This window comes from Herpailurus yagouaroundi, unplaced genomic scaffold, assembly GCF_014898765.1.
Source record: "Herpailurus yagouaroundi ecotype Mexico unplaced genomic scaffold, PumYag 161, whole genome shotgun sequence".
In the NCBI taxonomy this organism is placed as follows: Eukaryota; Metazoa; Chordata; class Mammalia; order Carnivora; family Felidae; genus Herpailurus; species Herpailurus yagouaroundi.
This window is the reverse complement of record NW_024412402.1, coordinates 8,676,297-8,696,735: the sequence shown is the minus strand read 5'-3', so window position 1 is coordinate 8,696,735 and position 20,439 is coordinate 8,676,297. Positions and strand designations below refer to the sequence as shown.

The 20,439-nt window shown below is 47.4% G+C and overlaps 1 long non-coding RNA gene across 1 annotated transcript in view; it reads left to right on the top strand.

Moving 5' to 3' along the window:
- Positions 1 to 3,934: 3,934 nt before the first annotated feature.
- Positions 3,935 to 20,439, top strand: part of LOC121035426 (uncharacterized) — a 161,887-nt gene continuing 145,382 nt past the window's right edge. Inside the window, exon 1 of the long non-coding RNA XR_005792886.1 lies at positions 3,935 to 4,621. This is a non-coding gene — a long non-coding RNA (uncharacterized LOC121035426). The remainder of the gene's footprint in view (positions 4,622 to 20,439) is intronic.

Genomic DNA, 20,439 nt, shown 5'->3' with positions numbered 1-20,439 from the left:
TTTCCATTTTTTTTTTGTGTCTTCTTCAATTTCTTTCATAAGATTTCTATAGTTTTCAGTGTATAGATTTTTCACCTCTTTGGTTAAATTTATTCCTAGGTGTTTTATGGTTTTTGGTGCAATTGTAAATGGGATCGATTCCTTGAGTTCTCTTTCTGTTGCTTCATTGTTGGTGTATAGGAATGCAACCAATTTTTGTGCATTGATTTTATATCCTGCAACTTTGCTGAATTCATGAATCAGTTCTAGTAGTTTTTTGGTGGAATATTTTGGGTTTTCCATATAGAGTATCATGTCATCTGCAAAGAGTGAAAGTTTGACCTCCTCCTGGCTGATTTGGATGCCTTTCATTTCTTTGTGTTGTCTGATTGCAGAGGCTAAGACTTCCAATACTATGTTGAATAATAGTGGCAAAAGTGGACTTCCCTGTCTTGTTCCTGACCATAGGGGGAAAGCTCTCAGTTTTTCCTCACTGAGGATGATATTAGCATTGGGTCTTTCATATATGGCTTTTATGATCTTGAGGTATGATCCTTTCTTGAGGGTTTTTATCAAGAAAGGATGCTGTATTTCGTCAAACGCTTTCTCTGCATCTATTGAGAGGATCATATGGTTCTTGTCCTTTATTTTACTGATGTGATAAATCATGTTAATTGTTTTTGCAGATATTGAACCAGCCCTGCATCCCAGGTATAAATCCAACTTGGTGAATAATTTTTTTAATGTATTGTTGGCTCCAGTTGGCTAATATCTTGTTGAGGATTTTTGCATCCATGTTCATCAGAGAAATTTGTCTATAGTTCTCCTTTTTAGTGGGGTCTCTGTCTGGTTTTGGAATCCAGATAATGCTGGCCTCATAGAAAGAGCTTGGGAGTTTTCCTTCCATTTCTATCTTTTGGAACAGCTTCAAGCGAATCAGTGTTAACTCTTCCTTAAATGTTTGGTGGAATTCCCCTGGAAAGCCATCTGGCCCTGGACTCTTGTTTTTTGGGAGAGTTCTGATTACTTAATTTATTTACTGGTTATGGGTCTGTTCACATTTTCTATTTCTTCCTGTTTCACTTTTGGTAGTGTATATGTTTCTAGGAATTTGTCCATTTCTTCCAGATTGTCCATTTTGTTGGCATATAATTGTTCAAAATATTCTCTTATTGTTGTTTTTATTTCTGCTGTTTTGGTTGTGATCTCTCCCCTTTCATTCTTGATTTTATTTATTTGGGTCCTTTCCTTTTTCTTTTTGATCTAACTGGCTAGTGGTTTATCAATTTTGTTAATTCTTTCAAAGAATCAGCTTCTGGTTTCATTGATCTGTTCTACTGTGTTTTTGGTTTCAATAGCATTGATTTCTGCTCTAATCTTTATTATTTACTATCTTCTGCTGTTTTTGGGTTTTATTTGCTGTTCTTTTTCCAGCTCTTTAAAAGCGTAAGGTTAGGTTGTGTATCTGAGATCTTTCTTCCTTCTTTAGGAAGGCCTGGATTGCTATATACTTTCCTCTTAATGACTGCCATTCCTGCATCCCAGAGGTTTTGGGTTGTGGTGTTATCATTTTAATTGGCTCCCATGAACTTTTTAATTTTCCTCTTTAACTGCTTGGTTAGCCCATTCATTCTTTAGTAGGATGTTCTTTAATCTCCAAGTATTTGTTACCTTTCCAAATTTTTTCTTGTGGTTGATTTCGATTGTGGTCTGAAAATATGCACGGTATGATCTTGATCTTTTTGTACTTGTTGAGGGATGATTTGTGTCCCAGTATGTGGTCTATTCTGGAGAACGTGCCATGTGCACTGGAGAAGAATGTATGTTCTACTGCTTTAGGATGAAATGTTCTGAATATATCTGTTAAGTCCATCTGGTCCGGTATGTCATTCAGAACATTGTTTCCTTGTTGATTTTTTGATTAGATAATCTGTTCCTTGTTGTAAGTGGGGTGTTGAAGTCCTCTACTATTGTATTACTGAGTTTCTTTATGTTTGTGATTAATTGATTTATATATTTGGGTGCCTCCACATTTGGTACATAAATGTTCAAAATTTTTAGGTCTTCTCAGTGGATAGACCCTTTAATTATGATATAATGCCCTTCTTCATCTCTTGATACAGTCTTTATTTTAAAGTCTAGATTGTCTGATATAAATATGGCTATTCCGGCTTTCTTTTGTTGACCATTAGCATGATAGGGGGTTCTCTATCCCCTTACTTTCAATCTGATGGTGTCTTTAGGTCCAAAAATGGTCTCTTGTAAACAGCATATAGATGGATCTTTTTTTCTTATTCATTACGTTACCCTATGTCTTTTGATTGGAGCATTTAGTCCATTGACATTTAGCATGAGTACTGAAAGGTATGAATTTATTGCCATTATGTTGCTCGTAGAGTTGGAGTTTCTGGTGGTGTTCTCTTGTCCCTTCTAGTCTTTGTTGCTTTTGGTCTTTATTTATTTGTTTTTTGTTTTTTCATCTTTTCTCCCCTCAGAGAGTCCCCCTTAACATTTCTTGCAGGGCTGGTTTAGTGGTCACAAACTCCTTTCATTTTTGGAAACTTTTCATCTTTCCTTTTATTTTGAATATCAGCCTTGCTGGATAAAGAATTCTTGGCTGCATATTTTCTGATTCAGCACATTGAATATATCCTGCCACTCCTTTCTGGCCTGCCAAGTTTCTGTGGATATAGGTCTGCTGCAAACCTGGCCTTGTAGGTAAAGGATTTTTTTTCCTTGCTGCTTTCATGATTCTCTCCTTGCCTGAATATTTTGTGAATTTGAGTATGATATGCCTTGTTGATGGTCAGTTTTTGTTGAATCTAATGGGAGTTCTCTGTGCTTCCTGGATTTTGATGTCTGTGTCTTTCCCCAGGTTAGGAAAGTTTTCTGCTATGATTTGTTCAAATAACCCTTCTACCCCTGTTTCTCTGTCTTCCTCTTCTGGGACCTCTTTGATTCTGATGTTGCTCCTTTTTAATGAATCAATGATTTCTGTAATTCTTAAATTGTGCCCTTTGCCTTAATCTCCCTCTTTTTTTATGCTTCATTATTCTCCATAAGTTTGTCCTCTATATTGCTGATTCTGTGTTCTGCCTCATCCATCCTTGCCACCATGGCCTTCATTTGAAGTTACAGCTCAGTTATAGCATTTTTTATTTCATCCTGACTAGTCTAGCTTTTACTTCTTTTATCTCTGCAAAAAGGTATTCTAATCTATTTTTGACTCCAGCTAGTATTCTTATTATCATGATTCTAAATTCTGGTTGAGACATCTTACTTGTATCTGTGTTGTTTAAGTCCCTGGCTGTCGTTTCTTCCTGCCTTTTGTTTTGGGGTGAATTCCTTCATTTCATCATTTTGAAGGAAGAAAAAGAATTAATGAGGAAAAAAATTAAAATTAAAAAAATATTAAAATTAAAAAATTGAAAACACACACACACGAAAGGAATCGAATAAATGATGCTAGATTGTAGGTGTGTTTTGGTCTGGGTGTTGAAAGGGGTTGATAGATTAGAGAAAAAAGGGGAGAGAAAAAAGAAATCACTTGAAAATTTGAAAAAATGAATACACTAAAGTAGACTAAAATGAAATGATGGAAATTAAATAGAAATTGACAAATTTTACACAAAAGTAAAAAATATAGTAGAAAAAATTAAAGAAAAATATTTTTAATAAAGATTGAAAATAAAAGTGAATTTTTTCTCTTTCTGTATTCAAGAAGAAGAAAAGCAACGAAAAAGAGAAAAAAGAAAAAAGAAAAAAAGAAAATTGAATAGATGGACCGGTGAACAGACTGAAATACAACTGAAATTACTTCGTTTTCTCCTGTAAGTCAAATTATGAATCACTTTATAGTCCATAAACTAAGCAGGCGGAGAGACTTGTGTTCCCGAAGAGCGAGGTTGGCCCAGTTGAGCTTGGCTTAGTGTAATGGCTCCGTTCTCCTCTTGATGGCGCTGCTTAGCTTACTGGGGGTGGATCGCTGCAGCGCTTGTAGGTGCATATGCGCATGCGTGGGACTGGTGAAAATGGTGTCACCCAGCCACCCAGTGCCGAGTATTGGAACTTTGTTCTCCAAGATCAGTAATCGCACACCCGTCCTTTGTCTTCGGCTTCCATCTACTCTCCACTTTTACACAGTCCGTGACCAAGCCCCAGGCAGTACCTCCCTCCTGAGTTTTGTCTCAGATGCAGCTGTGTTTCCGACCCCTCACTTCTGAGGGACTGCGGCTTTGACCCGTTCTGCCCCTCTGCTGGAGGATCTCACCGAGCAATGGTCGGGTGCCGGCCGCACCCAGGAACATTCGCGGGACCATGCTGCTGCTGCTGCCCAGAGACTGCGGCCGGGTGCCAGCCCCCGCAGAAAAAGTTCCCGAGATCGTGTAGCAGCAGCGTTTCCGGGATTTACGGAAAACCACAACACACACCTGGCTCCAGGCTTCACCCTTAACGACCTCGTTCCAGCGCCAGCGAATGTGGTGGTTCTCCCGGGTCCACTGGGGCCTTGCCTTTGGGGGACCCACACAGCCCCTACCTGATGTCCTCCCAGCAGGGGAACTGCCTCTCTCCCTGTGGCCCGAAGAACCCTGGACTCCGCTCTGCTCCTGGGGATTCGCCCTTCCCACCAGAGCACCACCAGGTATGGAGCCGCGCCGTTTCAGCCTCTGCGCTCCCTGTTTTTAGTCCTAATGGAATTTAAACCCTCTCCTTTCTCCCTTTTTGGTTCTGTCCCTGCGGCTGCTTCCACTTTTCCGCTTTCTCTCCAGCTGCTTTTGGGGAGGGTGCTTTTCCTACACTCTCTCCCCTGTCTCCGTCCTCTCTCCACACACAGAAACAGCTCCCTGCCCTCCGTGGCTTCTGTCTCCCCCAGCTCACCTCTTTGCGCCGCATACCTGCTGAATTCTGTGGTTCAGGTTGTGCAGATTGTTGTGTTAATCCTCAGATCAGCTTTCTAGGTGTGCAGGATGGTTTAGGGTTGGTCTGGCTGTATTTTGGGGACGCAAGACACGCAAAAAACTTCCATGCTGTTCCGCCATCTTGGCTCCTCTCCCTTTCTTTGAATCATTCTTGACCTTATGTTGTCTTTCTTTTTTTTTTATGCTTATTTATTTATTTTTGAGAGAGAGAGAGAGAGAGAGAGAGAGAGAGAGAGAGAGACCACAAGTGGGAGAGGGGCAGAGAGAGAGAGAGGGAGACATACAATCTGAAACAGGCTCCAGTCTCTGAGCTGTCAGCACAGAGTCCAATCCAGGTCTTGAACTCATGAACATTGAGATCATGACCTGAGCCAAAGCCAGATGCTTAAAAGACTGAGCCACCCAGGCGCCCCTACCAATGTCATTCTTATATATTGCTTATCTTCTGTATGAACTGCAAGTTTCCTGAAGGCTGTGAACTCCGTGTACCTGCTTCTGCACTCTCCCTAGCACTTAGCACAGCACCTCGCCTGTGGTCGGCAAGAGGCTGAACACTCCTGTGAGTGAATCTGAGGTCACGGGAAAGTCGCTGTTATACTGCTGTTTTCAACATGATGAGTTAGATATAGCAGGGTTGGCATCTTGGTCCAACCAAGGGCGGGTCCTGGGGACAGGGGGCACCAGTTCCCAGGAAGGCTATCCTGGGGTTAAGAAGCACCCCAGAGTCAGATTAGGACTGTGTCACGAGTCAGTCCATTACAGTGGGAATCTTAGAAGGGGGCCCAGCATGGAGGCCCAGTTATCTCCCTGGGCACTGTAGGTGAGGCCGGGAGGTGAGCCTGGAGATGGGGAGTAAGGTGGGGCTGTTTGACAGACTCACATAAGACTAAGATTAGTTTACCGGCCCCTGTCGCAAACCTCTGTGTTGACCACTCCTTGGTCTCTCTCTGCTTCTAGTCTTAGTCAGCTGATTAACCATCACCCTTTATCAGTCTAGTCCAAAGCCTTCAGTGATTCCCTCTGGCCTCAGAGAGGAATCCAAGCTCCAAAGCACCAGTCTGCCTTATCTCCCGCCCTCTGCTCCCCCGACCCACACAACATCTACTGCTCAAGACTGGAGCTTCTCTGCCACCCCCCTGCTCCCCATGGTGCACTTTGTAGTTTCCTGCCTGGACACCTTTTCACATTCTGTCAGAATGGGCCTCATTCTGTCTTCCACACACCCACACCTACAACTGCATCCTGAGCCCAATTATCTTCCCTGTTCCAGGAAGACCTGTTTAGCTTTCGTGGTCCACATTCCATGTTAGTCTAACATCTGCTCAGTGTGTACCAGGTGCCAAGCGCTCTGTGTGGGTGACTCCAGGCCATTCTACAAGTAGTGCCCTGTCCCTGGCTCTGCTGTTGGTTCCAGAGGTGGTCTCTTGCTCAGAGTTCACCGCTATATGTTCAATAACGGTATTGAACCGAGCACTTTAAAATTCAAAACATTCTTTTTAGTCCTGTCATATACAAAATAATCTGTTGGTCTTTTCTCTTGTTCTGCAAAGAATAAATAGCCTCTCCTCCCCTCTGTGACACCAAAGACGATGGGTACTGTATGAAAATGTGGGATTTAGGGTTTCTAATTTGGAGGCGATGTGATATTTTATAAGGATACTGAACTACGACTCAGGGAACCTATCTCTTGGCTCCGTTCCTGGGCACATCACTCAGTCTGTCTGAGCTTATTGCTTCCTTTGTTAAAAGCAGAAGAGAACTCCTATGATCTAGGCTTTGGTGAAGGGTAAATTAAATAAAGTTATGCCACCACTCTGTAAACTGCAAAAATAACATGGAATTATTATTATTGTGCTCATTTTTATTGTTGCTCTCCAAAGATGAATTCTGTCCTGAACAGAATAATAAGCGGTGGACAGAAAGGGTGGAGTCCTGAGTTGTAAAGGACACAAGATGAGAGTGGACACTTGGAAAACTCCCCGTAGTGTATTGGTATTGGTTAGGCTTAGCCAACCCCAGCAATCAGACCAAGATGTCTCTCCCAGGGAGTCCTAGACAGGGCTGACAGACAGGCTTCGAGGCATCTGCGAAGTTTCTAACATTAGATCATTCTGGGAAGAAGACTGGCTAGATTCATTAGATTCTCAATGGTCCCCAGAAGGAAGAGGAAGTAGTGGCCATGGAGTCAGGCACAAGTTAGTAGCTGGGAAGAGGATCTTTGGTTCAGAAAGGGAAGTTAGGGATGGGGAAATCCTGCGAGTTACTGGGAATGGAGCCTCTAGTCCAGCTACTTTGGAGCCAACCTGGGAGGGTCCTGGATAAGTCTGCCAGGGGTGGTTCTCACTGGGAGGCAGCCTTGTATCCACATATGACGTCAGATCTGTCCAGGGACGGGGGAGACTCCCCGGAAGCGGCTGAGTCCCCTGTCCTGAGAAGGGCTCAAGTGCTGATGAACCCAGCGCAGGTTTTGTAGAAGGACTTCTGGCGTTAGGTGGGAGGTTGGGCTAAAAGGTCCCTGCACTTCCTGACACCTTTCAACTGTTTGTTTCTCTGATAAATGTGTTAAGCAGTGTCCAGAAGACATGATCACTTTGCTGAGTACTTGTATTGTATCTACCTTGGGCCCCAAACTCCTCAGCCTGTTGTGAATTCAATGGTGTGTTTCTTAGCCGGCTGTGTATGTGATCCTTTCCCAGCTCTCACGGAAGAGATCAATGTGGAAGAGAGCAGAAGGTTGGGGCTGGGTCTCCAAGGCCATGTCTAAGAAGGAGCTGGAGCCCAGAGCAGACTGTGTTCTGTGCAGCAGTGGATAGACTTGAGTATGAAGCTTTTTGACAACAATGGCTTCGCTGTCAGATATGTTTGGGAAATTCTGGATGAAACAAAGTTAGGCAGTTTTTGTTTGTTAGCTTGTTTGTTTTATTTCTTTGAACCTTCTGATTTTCCAAGAAGGGAACACGATGTGTGGCATCTCCCTAATTTTTTTTGAGCACGGCACCTTCTTTTCCCCAGGGAGCAATTCTCGAGGGTGATGTTCCAAAGAATACACTAACATTGCCCAAGACAGCTTTGTCAGATACCCTGTCTTTTCTGCCTCCTGTCTGTCTCTGCTTTCATTTTCTGCAGCCAGGATTCTGTAGGGAGACATGTGGAGCCTTAAGAAGACCCTTCCTCAGCCCACTAGGATTTCTGCAAGTGGTATAGGTTTAGGCGTGTAATGAATTTAGATTTAATTTGCAAGTGAAAAAGCTTGCTTTCTTTTGTAGCTTACACCAAAGCTCAAACGTCTAAGCTTCCAGGGTTTAAGTCTAATTAACTGTATTTCACAGCTTATTTAAAGAAAAGAATGGAGGCATTAAAATTGTAAAATCTAATTTTTGAGTAAATCTTTCAGTGCAAAATTAATGTCGCAGTATTAGAGCCGCCTTGGCAATATATCTCTTGTCTTCAAATTTCAAAATGAGCTTTTGCAAACATGAAATTATTCATTAGACTGTCTGGTAAAGAGATAAATAAGTGTCTCTTCAAATCCTCAATCTCCTCTTCTCTATTTAGCCAAAGACGGAGTTATTTGGTTTCAGGGCAAGTGAGTTGATCAGATTTGTGGATTTCGACAGGTAAGGAGAGCAGGAAAAGAAACAGAAGCTGTGTATGTCGAGGGAGTTGGGGTGGAGATTGAGTCCCTTCTTCTTCGTCCTCCTGGCCTGCTCCTGAGGGATTGGCCCTGGGAACAATGACATGTCTCAGCAGCCACACTGGGGCAGGGTGGAGGGCACGGTTTTGCTGGGCAGCTGCTCTGGCTGAAATGCCCAGATTCTCCAGTACCTCCAGGTGGGCAGTGGTCCATTCATTATCATAACCAAGGGGTCACCATCCCATCTGGCCTGTCACTGAAACATCTTTAAGTTCTGTCTCCTTCTCTCTGACCCCATTGCTATGGCCCGAATCCGGGGGCTCAGCCATCCATCCTTCCATTCTCCTCTGCCACTGTCCCTCATAGACCCCACATCCTGGGCTCCCTAGATGCGCCCAGCATGGGCAGTGCTCTGAGCTTTCGCACGCACTCCTGCAAAACCCTAGGGCACTTTTCAATCACTCCTGCTCCCCACTAGACCACAGAGAATATATCTGCTTCTCCTTTGTATCCCTACTGTCTAGCACTGTAGCTGGTGTACAGTAGGTGCTCATGAAGTGTTGGTGATGATGAAGATGACTGATGGAATTTCAGAACCAAATGTTCAGGAACTTTGGGTTCATGTTTTCCAACCGTTTGTTTTGCTGGTAGCTGTTCCTTTTTACCCGCGGTACAAAGTTAGGGGGGCCGAGAGGGGGAAGCTGAGCCCTGGGGCAGCTCAATGAGGAAGGGTCACTCTGAGAGTCTGTGTAGCGTGTAAAGAATATATCTGGGTGAGAATTTAGCTCTGCTTCTTATTTCCCAGGTGAACGTGAGCAAGCTACATCACTTTCTAGTCTGTCTCCTGACCCTCAAAATGGAAATAAAAGCATCTACATGTAGGAGTTTTGTGAGTCTTAGAGATCGCGCAGGGATGGTGTATAAGAAGCGCCTCATACTGTTGCCAGGCGCACAGTAAGCCTTCAGAAATTGGTAGCCACTGTTTTTGAACATTGTGCAATGCAAAGAAGGATGAGGTTTAAGTAAGCTAATGCTTATGTACCGGTATTTGCTTCATTGCTCGGTCTTCCGTTCATTTCCTCACTCATTCAGTACATAGTCATTACGTTTGCGCTGCGTGTCACCAAGTGTGCCAGGCTCTAGGGATGTGTCGTAGGTGATCACACTGTCCTGACCTCTCCTACTGGTCATCGGAATCCAACTTTACTTCTTGTTCCCCTCACCGGTAACCCAGTGCAAGCCACAATTGTCTCTTGCCTGATATGTTCCCATAGCCTCCTAGTCTGCCTACCTCTGCCTCGCCTCGTGCCAGCCCATTTCCTCTGGAACAGAGAAATATTTTAAAATACAAAACGGCCACATGACCGCCCTGATTAAAGCTTCAGTGGCTCCTGATTGCCCATTGGACGTGGTCCATGAGCTGTCATGTCGCTCAGAAAGCCTGGCAGGGTCCTGGCTACCTCTTCAGCCTCATCTCTGCTTATGTCCCTACCCCACGCAGACTGTCCTGTCACCTAGAACTAAATGCACATCCTATAGGGTCTTCCCTCTAAGCCTTCCCGAAGCTATTCCTCCTGCCTGGAATGTTCCTTGTGTTTCCTTCTCTCACCACCTCCTTGTGTTGGCCTAGCATGTATTCATCCATGTCTTAGGTTAAAGAATTTCTCCCTGGGGGCATTTCTTTTTTTTTTTAATTAAAAATTTTTAATGTTTATTTTTGAGAGCGAGAGAGACAAAGCGTGAGCAGGGGAGGGGCAGAGTGAGAGGGAGACACAGAATCAGAAGCAGTCTCCAGGCTCTGAGCTGTCAACACAGACCCTGACATGGGGCTCGAACTCATGAACCGTGAGATCAGGACCTGAGCTGAAGTTGGACCTTAACTGACCTAACCACCCTGGGGGTCTTTCTTGACTTTGGGAATAGGAGAGGCACTCCTCGCTCCTCTCATGGCACTGACTGTTTCCCTGATACTCTGTCCCCACATCCAGCCCGCCGTATTACATTCAAAGAAAGCAGAAGATGGACATCCAAAAAGCATTGAAAAATAATTTTAATCTTTTTAAAAAAAATTTTTTTTTCAACGTTTATTTATTTTTTGGGACAGAGAGACAGAGCATGAGTGGGGGAGGGGCAGAGAGAGAGGGAGACACAGAATCGGAAACAGGCTCCAGGCTCCGAGCCATCAGCCCAGAGCCCGACGCGGGGCTCGAACTCATGGACCGCGAGATCGTGACCTGGCTGAAGTCGGACGCTTAACTGACTGCGCCACCCAGGCGCCCCAGTAATTTTAATCTTTTATGAAGCTGTTTGAAAAATGCCAAAGGGACATTTATTCCTAACACAGCAGAACTTTAAAAACCCCTCTCTTCTCTCTCTCTGTCTCTCAGGACCCCACACAGGGCCCCAGCATCACAGCGTTCCCTTTGCCCTCCCTCCGCATGTTCCCCGAGCGACGCCGAGCACAGCCCTTGCTTGCTTTTATTTCTTTTACTCCCTCCCTCACCTTTCTAGAGTTCCACTCACAAGTAACTTTCTTCACTTTCAGTCTCATTTCTCAGTTAACAAAGGACAACGCACAAATATCCACACGACCCCTGGCGTACCCATGCCACATGTTGGAGAGAGATCAGCCTCTGTCACCCGTGCTGGCTGCCTCTGACCTTTCAGATCGGCCCGGCTAGTGGAGGAGATCACAAACTCAGCAGCCAGGCAAAGGTCGTACCCAAGAAGTGGTCTAGGGCGTAGTGGAGCCTGGACGAATCTGAGCCAACACTCCCTGCCTTGCGTGGCCCCGTGAAGTGGTTCTTCTCAAGAGCAGTGACTTTGATTGTTGTGGTCTGCTCAGTGTCCCCAGCACTTGGGAGGGGAACCAGCCCCAGCACTGAAGGAGGAATGAATGAAAGGAAGGAATGTGGGCCCTGTGTTACCAGATCTCCTGAGTTTATCAAGAGGAGCCAGGAACCTGAATCTCAATGAGAAATCTGAGTTTTAGCTGTCAGATACAATTTCAAAGTGTTTTAAAAATTCACTGTGGGCCAGGCTCCTGTGCTGGCAAGCACTGACCTCTGACTTCAGCTTGTTAGGCTCCTTGAGTTCCTTCTCTACATTTTACTTGATTGCAACAGTCCGAAGGGCAAGCCCAGGGGCTCCTTATGTTTTAGAAGGTGGGCAGGTGGGGAGGAAGTCTGGACATTCTGGCACAGCTATGAGCTTGGAGAGGCAGAGAAGCCTCCCATTTACCCTGGAACCCCCGGCCTCACCCAGAGCCTAGCACACAGTAGGCAATTGGCGAATATGTGCGGAAGGAATGATGTCCCAGATGTGGGAACCAGAATCTCCTGAGTTCTTGCGCAGGTGGCATTCTGCTTAGAGAGTGGGGTGTGGCCCAGGGGGGCATGGGGCTGTGTGTGGAGTCTAGGGGCTCAGCTCTGCTGATAACTAGCCATGCTGTCTTGTCTCCTCTCAGGCTGTGCGTCTGTGTGGGGGTTAGCCTCATATTACTCGGTGCCTTTCAGCTCAAACGCCTCTGCTTCCAGACAGGGTCAGAGCAGAGGAAATTGGACTGGCGGGGGCCAAGGTGGGAGAGGAAGAAGCCAGAGTTGGGCTGGGGCAGGCTGTGGCTCCCACTGTCCCAGGTCCGTCTCAGCAGCCCCACCTAGAGGCAGGCAGAAGATCCATCTCCAGGCATATTCGCTTTCCGGGCAGAGGGAAGCCTGAGCGCTTGCTGTTTCTTTGTTTGTTTGTTTGTTTTTCCTGAGAAATCTTGGTCCCATGGGAACTTCTTTGAAGTAATCACTTCTCGGAGCCAATCAGCGTCTAGCCGTGCTGTGTGGAATGGCCCGGGGGAGGCAGCGTGGGCTGTCTCGCTGTGGCAAAGATGGTGTGCGGCAGTGGGGGGGGGGGGGGGGGGCGGGATGCAGCGCTTTGCTGCATTAATAGGGGGGCTCGCCTATGGTTAGGCCACGCCCCTCTCCCCTCCCCGAGCCCTCGTAGGTTTTTTGTTTTTTTTTTCTTTCCCCCCCAGGATGAGTGGGACTCCAGGACAACTCTACAGAAGACCACTGGGCCTGCAGGGTGGGGGAAGGCATCAGAAGGCAGGGCGGTTGGGGAGCTAGACCCAAACCCCAGCTCTGCTCCTTATCAGCTGTGATCTGGGCAAGTCACTTCACCTTTCCCAGCCTCCATTTCCTTTTTGCTAAAATGAGAACACCTGGCTGCCTACCTGGAGGTCCTGTTGTCAGGGTGAAGCAAGTGCCAAGACCCTTTGTGAAGGCAACCGGAGGGCAGATTACTTAATCTTCTTAAACTCCAGTTCTCTCTCATCTGGTGAAGGGGTTGAGTCCAGGAGGAGAGTGTGTAAATGCTTGACATGTAGTAAGGACTAAAGAGGTACTGGTGTCTGTTATTGTGAACTCTGGCAGTACGTAGACTCTGGCCCCCAAGCAACAAGTTCTGAGTTACCATAGTGAGGGGGAAATGCCACAGGGCATTACAGGTTTCCAGATGCTTGGGTGTTCTTGGGCCGGGATGTGCTGACAGATGAGAGGAAGCAAGGCCCTTGCAGCATGGGGTCCAGATGACCCTGGCTTGGGGTGGACTGGGGAGGACATGGGTCAGGAAGGAGCCCACTGTGGAGCCACCTGCTTACAGAGTGATGGGGTCAATTAAAGCAGGGTCTAGAGGCAGCGCAGAGATGACCTTTTTTGAAGATGAGACTCGGCGAAAGTGAAGTGGTTCAGAACTAGCCTCTCCAAAACGTGCCACTTTGGCAGGTGGATTATTTTGAGCTGAAGACAATCAAGGCCCAAAAGACTCAGGAAGAGCTTTTTACCTTCCCCTTCACTGCGTCTAAGAGTTTAGACAGAAGCCCTGATGCAGAAAGAGAGCCGTGAGCACAAATAACTACAAAGACTGGGCCAGGGGCGGTGAGATGGGGGTGTACCGGGCCTGTGTGTGCAGAGTCCTGTCTGGGTCCCATCATCTCGGCATGGCATGACAAACTTTTGTTTACCAAACATTTGCCCTTCTCGTCTTCCTGTAAGTTCTTCCTCCCCTTTGAAGCCCAGACCCCTACACCCTTCTCCTCAGCTCAGGATGGTGAATCAGCCTCAACTGCCTATCTTTGAGCCTCTCATGTCTGTGTGGGGCTCCTCTATGTATGAAGTTAAATTTGTCTTTCTCCTGTTAATCTGTGTTATGTCAATTTAGTTAATAGACTAAAAGAATCTAGAAGGGTAGAGAAAAAAAATTCCTCCCCTGTAAGAGGAAGAAGCTTAGCACCAGGCAAGTGAGAGGCAGACCCAGGCCCAAGTCTTGGATTCCAGCCCCCTGGTCCAGGATTCTGTTCTTAACCCCCACAGAGGGGATGCCCATAGGGGGTCCGGTGGCTGCATCTCACAGCCACTTGTACCTTATGATTCTCCCTTTACATGGAGTTCTTCCACCTCCTCTGTGTACCCTAGAAGGCAGGACTCAAGCCTGGGCTCTCCTCTTCCCCCTTCACTGTCCCAGCAGAGACCCTCCAGGGAGCCATTGTGGCTGTGCCTTTTCTGTGCTGACATGGGATTTGGCCCAGGGCAGACAGGTGCCTTCAGGCATATAGTAGCCTGGAAGAAACATGTAGGGGCATTTGAAACCTCCAAGCTGGTAGGTTTGGGCTTCTGAGAAGCTGGGTAAACAAACCTGGGCCCAAGAGGAAACTCATTCTTTCTTTCCTCTGCCTTTCAAACTCATCAAAGTCAAGTTCTCAAAGCTCTACTGTCTTACAAGTGCCTTCAAATGGGTCTCATTGTTTTATTTATTGTGCTTATCACAAGTACAAGCAGCCTGGAGATTTCCGGGCCAGTCAAGACCTCTGTCAGGGAGGGTTGACATTTCTGGGGGATCTGAATGGTCCTTTGGGGCAGGCCTGATTCAGAGAGGAGGTGCTAATGGAGGTTTCCCAAGTGGGTCATTTCCTGCACGGCTTTCCATGCCTAACAGACCTGGATACACAACTCCATCCATGATCCACTGTCCCAGACAGGTAGGTGTGTGTCCTCCAGCTCAGGAAAATGCTCCAGCATTCTGGCTTTCCCCATGGACCACTAATTAGGGCTCAGCAGCAGCACTGATGAAAGTCGCTGTAACCTTCTGATGAAATAGCATGCAATAAATAGGAACCAAGTGCGTATTGTGTGTGTGTGCGTGTACACGCATGTGAGTGTATTGGGGGAGATGCAGAAATAAAGGAGGGCTGCCCTGTGGTTCCCTGAGGCCCAGAGCCCACTGTAGGGAGAGGGAGGCAAGCCCCAATCACCCTGCCACCTGGTGGGCTGGGCTAAGTGCACCATTGAGGTAGCAAGTGCCGGTGAAGAGGGAGAAGGATTCTGATCTGAACGGGAGGAGGAGGGGAGCATGGTGAAGGTCAACAGAGAGGCTAGGGAGGGGTGTTCAGTGGAGGGGTGAAAGAAAGGAGGCTCAGAGGCAGGGAGTGCAGGTGAGTTTGGTGGATGAATGGTGGCCAGCCTACTGCTGCAGAAGAAAAGTCATGGTCAGGGATGGGTCCTGGGAGATTGGGTTGGGCCAGACCACGGGAAGCATAACGTTGTTCTGTGGGCACCTGGGCTCATCTGTCAGTTTTTGAGGAGCATCTCTGGGGTTACTGTGTTCTGGGTGAGCACACAGCTCGACGCTGTGTTAGGGTCACATTTTTGGCAGTTCCTGAAGGTTTGCAGACAGACAAGCCTGGCCGTGGGCTTTGCTGGACATCCAACCCCTCCCGTTCTTCTGGATAACCGATAGAAAGGCCCACCACAGAGAGGTCCTCCGAACATTCGCCTGCTTCTTCTCGAATGGGCTCAAAGTGGGTTCACATGTGCCCTTCAGGCACTGTGGCCAGGCAGCAGATAAAGCCTGGGCCAGCTGTGGAGTCTTGGCTGACCCCCTACCTCTCTGAGTCTGGTTATCATCTTTGCAGTGTGGATGATGCTACCTTTTTTGCCAACATGACATGATGTGTATAACAGTGCTTGAAAGCTGCATTATACAAATGCAAAGTACTATTTTTTTCCTTTCCTTTTATTAACTTCTCATCTATCCTCAGCCTGCCCTGTAACTGGGCCAGGACCAAAGACCTGTCTCCTTCCATATCACAACGGCTGTGTGTTGTGGAGGGCAGATTGGATCACCTCTATGTTTTAGTGATTCCAGGAAGGCTAGAGACTGGAGAGGTAAAGAGGCATGGGCTTGGTCAGGCAGAGTGAGCAGAGTGGCTGTGTCTGGGCACAGGAGAAGATGCTAGAAAGGGACAGGAACATTTTTATTGATGACATTGAAGACTGCCATCCTCTCCTTCTCCTCCTTCATCTTCATAATGTCCTGGACCCCAAGCACCTTCATACCCCTCTTCTCCTTTTGGATTCCTTTATTTCTCATTCTGAATGATTCAGCTTGTGTGTTCTCTCTCCCTGAAGCATTTCCCGTTTTTCCTGGGTGCGTGGTCTCTCATCGTCTGTGGCATCTGTTGGCTTCCCTCTCCATGGTGCTTCTCCACTGCGCTGCGTATCGCGGGCATTTGCGTAGATTTCCTTTCCTTCCTGTTTGCTTTAGGCTCCTCCAGAGAGGGGGCCATATCTTTTGGGCCTCTGTGTCCTCTTGTCAACATTCTTTGTGCCTAAGAAGCCTCCATGAATACTGGAGGGGTTAAGAATCATCTGTCTTCAGAAAGTGTCAGTGAGACCCAGTGCTGGGCTGGATGCTGAGGCATGTCCTCCAGAATGCAGCTCCATACCTGCTCGGTTCTGTAAAACAGGTGTCCTGCTGAGTCCAAGGGCAGAGGACTGGCAAATCCGGGTCTTTCCTGTCAGCCATTCCTGTAGTCGTGCCCCGAGCCATGGGCTGGTCTGAGTTCCTTTGTGCCTGATCCATTTCATTCCTGTTGCAAGGCTGGAAGTGAGGCCTGCCTGGGCACTCAGAGGCAAGGGAGAGAAAGGGGACAGGAGAGGGTGGGAGGTAGATGTGGGGGGGGGGGGCACGTGGAGGAGGAGACCGGGGCCCTGAGAGAGTCCCAAACTCCCTCTGTATCCATAGAAGTAAAGGAATAATTCCTCCACCCTTCTTGTTCCTGGCCCTTGTAACCCCCTGAGCTCCTTCTTTGTCCTGGTGAAATAATGGCTTGTCAGAGAGACACGATTGTTACTAATTGCTAGATTGCTTTGTGCCTGTTGTTCCCAGACAGGCAAGGCGGGGCCTGTCTCTCTGGGGGGGGGGGCCTCTCGGTCACCTCCTCCTGGTAAGGGAGACACCAGTACAAGGAGAGGAGGAAGCGAGGTAGACAGGCCCCCTCCTTGTGTCTCTCCTGGTTTACAGCTAGTGGCCCTTTCAAGGATGACACTAACAGATATAGGCACCCATGAAATCATTCACCCCCACGTGAAAATACCTCTCTCTACATGCTGGTGTTCCATGCCCAGTGATTCACATGAATAAATGCAGGCCCTCGGCGATCAGGGGACACAACCAATAACCACAGCTGGGCAGGCTCCACAGTCCAGCTGTAATGATGGCAAACACCTCCATACCCACGTGTGCAGATATGAGCAAATGTCTGGAGATGTGAGGGCGAGAATTAATTGCACCCCTCTTCCCATCAGTTTCTGAATCAAGTGAAAAGTAGACACAAAAGGCAGACAGTACCAAAATATTCCTGTATTTCATCCCTTTTTAAAGACACATATTTTCACATTTTTGAAATTGGGGTGTGTGTGTAATCAACTGCATCAGTTTGTTGAAATACTAGCTTTATTCCTAGCAGAGTTGATTTAAAGATAGGAGGCCCACTTGGGCTTCCTACCCTTCCCTCCGGCATTGAGGTTGCTGTCACAAACCAATAACCCAGACACCTGCAGGCCACCATGCTTCAGAGCGAAGCCTCCGAGGAGGACGGGTGTGCCCATTCTACACTGACCTGGTCCATGTAGACACCATGCCCCAGTCTTTTCCTTGTCTTGCCAGTTAAGTAAGGGGAGGAGTGGGTCAGAGAAGGGAGGCAGGTAGAGAGGAGAATAGAAATTTTTCCCACTATTTCCTGTAAGGCAGAACTTCCCATTGTATGAGTCAGAGCAGGAACAGAAGACACAGTTTTCCCTCTCGGATGGATATATCTGGGTACCAGTGAATGGGGTGAATGGGTAAAAACCAACAAACACATTTACACACAGCTGATGTACATATTCAAGTATGCATTACACTAGCAGGTTCATTGGCTGAGGACACACTTGTGAACAGTTACACCTGTGAGGTTTTCAGCATCAGGCGCCTGCGCAGAGACCCAATAAACATGCACGCTCACATGGGGACACACGGTGTGTGGGCCCACTTGGATGCAGGTACTCATACTTTGTAGCACCCTCCTCCTGGATCTTGGCCAGCATTGTCCTGCAAGGAGCCATGAGTCATCTGACAGTGGAAGACAGAGTATACAGATCTGCTCAGAGGCCACTTTATGGAGTTCCTTAAGCCAGAGGGCTGCTGTGGGCTGAGCGTTGGTAGAGTGACTGGCCTCCAGCCTGTCACTACGGTCATTTCTTCTAGCTCACTGTAGGTCTGGGTCTCCTGTTGTTGGCTCTCAGCTTTCCGGAGGACTCTTGGACAGATGTGCCCGTTCCCAGTTGTCCCAAGGCCTGGGAGAAAGCCCTGTTACCACGCCCTCTCCTTCCCGAGTCCCCCCCTCTGCAGGGTGTGCTAGCATGCCCCCCCCCCCCCCGGAAGGGCTGGACGCCATTGGGTCCACCTCTGCATTGTCACTTGAGGAAGCCCAGTCTTCTTTAAAGGAAGCTCTGGTGCCACCTCTGTCTCCTCAAACCCTGACTGTCTGGATAGCTGCCCTCCTCAGTCATTCACAGATTGGGAGCTCTCTGTGCCTCCCAGTCATTTCCAGGCTGTGCTTGCCCACTTGTCATTAGACTGGAGGCACTCCATGCATGGGGGCCGTGCCTTCTCATTTAATTATAAATGTTTGCCAGCCAGTTTAGAACAGGCATTTAGAGATCTCCTAGTCTGACCCCCCTATCTAACTGATGAGGTTTCTAAAGCCTAAAGAGAGGCAATGAGTTGCCTAGAGTCAACATACATAACCAGGGTTTAAGACAAGCTCCTAGCCTCCTGTGTGTGTGCAAGGTAGATGGTTAAGCATGAGATGCTTCTCTGTGTGGACTCTGTGTATGTCTGTGTATATACCTGTGGTGCTAGTCCCCTATGTGGTGGCATTTTGTGTTCCTGGGTGTGTTTCCATCTGTGGAAAACTGTAGGGATATCCATGAGAATGCTGTGCATGTATCAGTGTAAATTCTGTGTGCCAATGACCTTCCATATCCATCTACATGTACCTAATTATGTATCCACCATGGCTTTTGATGTAATATCCAGATGCACCTCTGTGTGTGTCTAAGTGTGTATACCCATCCATGGATAGCTGTGTGTGTAAGAGTCTACTCCTGTTTGCCCTGGGCAGGTATGCACCAGCTGTGTGTATCCATTTATGTGTACAACCAAACGTGTGCATTTCTGGTGTGTACATGACCTTGGTGTCCATCCATGTAAATGCTCTTTGTGGTTGTTGTTGTATGTGTGTGTTTCTGTATAGCTCTGACATTTCCAGCCTGCGTGCAGTGTGCTCACTTTTGTGACTCAGGCAGCATGAGCCCTTCTGCTCGATCGTTGTGGTCCCTGGGGACAGGCCAGCTTCTGGCGCAGTCTGCCTTCTTGGTCACTGGACTAGCAGCCTGCGTCTTTCCACTCAAGAAAATGTTGCTTGGACCCCCGTGTAGGCTCAAATCATGTAACCTTTAATGTTTCCTCTCCTGTGGGGACTGTTCAATTTTTAGCCTCTCTGGGGTCCCATTTGTGTGATGTCAGGTTGAGAGAGAGACTGTGGCCTGGTACAGTCTTCCCAAAGCCACGTGACTCCATGCCCAGGAGGGTGTCTCACTGGGTAGAACTTTGCATGGGCTCAGATCACTAACCTCTTCCTAACTGATAGTACAGCCTCAACTTCAGCCTTATAGTCAAAGCCTGCTGGAAGCTTTGAAGTCCAAGCCTCCCATCTTAGGGATAAGACACTGATGCCTGAGGAGGAAAAGCAACTTACTTTAGGTCATACATTTACTCTTGGGACTCCGGTCCCGTGCTCTTTTCCTTGTTTGCGTCAGGCTTCCTGGGGCAGATGGCTAGCAGCCCACTGAAGATTCATGTTCCCCTTCCGCAGTGTAGAGTCGTCATGGGTTAGTCCCCATGCAGACAGGGATGAAATTCCCATCACCCCTTGCATCTACATGGGCCACGTGACTGAATTCCGAACGTGCAATATGAGTGGAAGTGACTGTTATATGTCAGTTCCAAATCTTATTCATAATACCCTCCCAGACATATATTCTCCTAATCTTCCCCATTTGCTGGCTAGAAGTGAGGGCCCACCACATTGATGGTGGCAAAATTGTTACCAGTATCCTTAAGACTCTGAAATCCTGTCTCACTGACATTGTCTCTAAATGACAGGGTAGCATAGGGGGCGCCTGAGTGGATCAGTTGGTTGGGCATCCGACTTCGGCTCAGGTCATGGTCTTGTGGTCCGTGGGTTCGTGCCCCATGTCGGGCTCTGGAGCCTGGAGCCTGGAGTCTGCTTCAGATTCTGTGTTTCCCTTTCTCTCTCTCTCTCTGTCCCTCCCCCACTCATGCTCTGTCTATCACTCTCTCAAAAATAAACATTAAAAAAAAATTTAAATTACAGGATAGCATAGATTGGGGTCCACTTTTGGTCACCCGGAGCAGCCCAGCCCTGTGGCGAAACCTGAGTCACCATGGTGACTGTTCCTGCAGTATGTGATAAAATTAATGGTTGCACTCATTATAGCACTTCTGGCTGTCCTT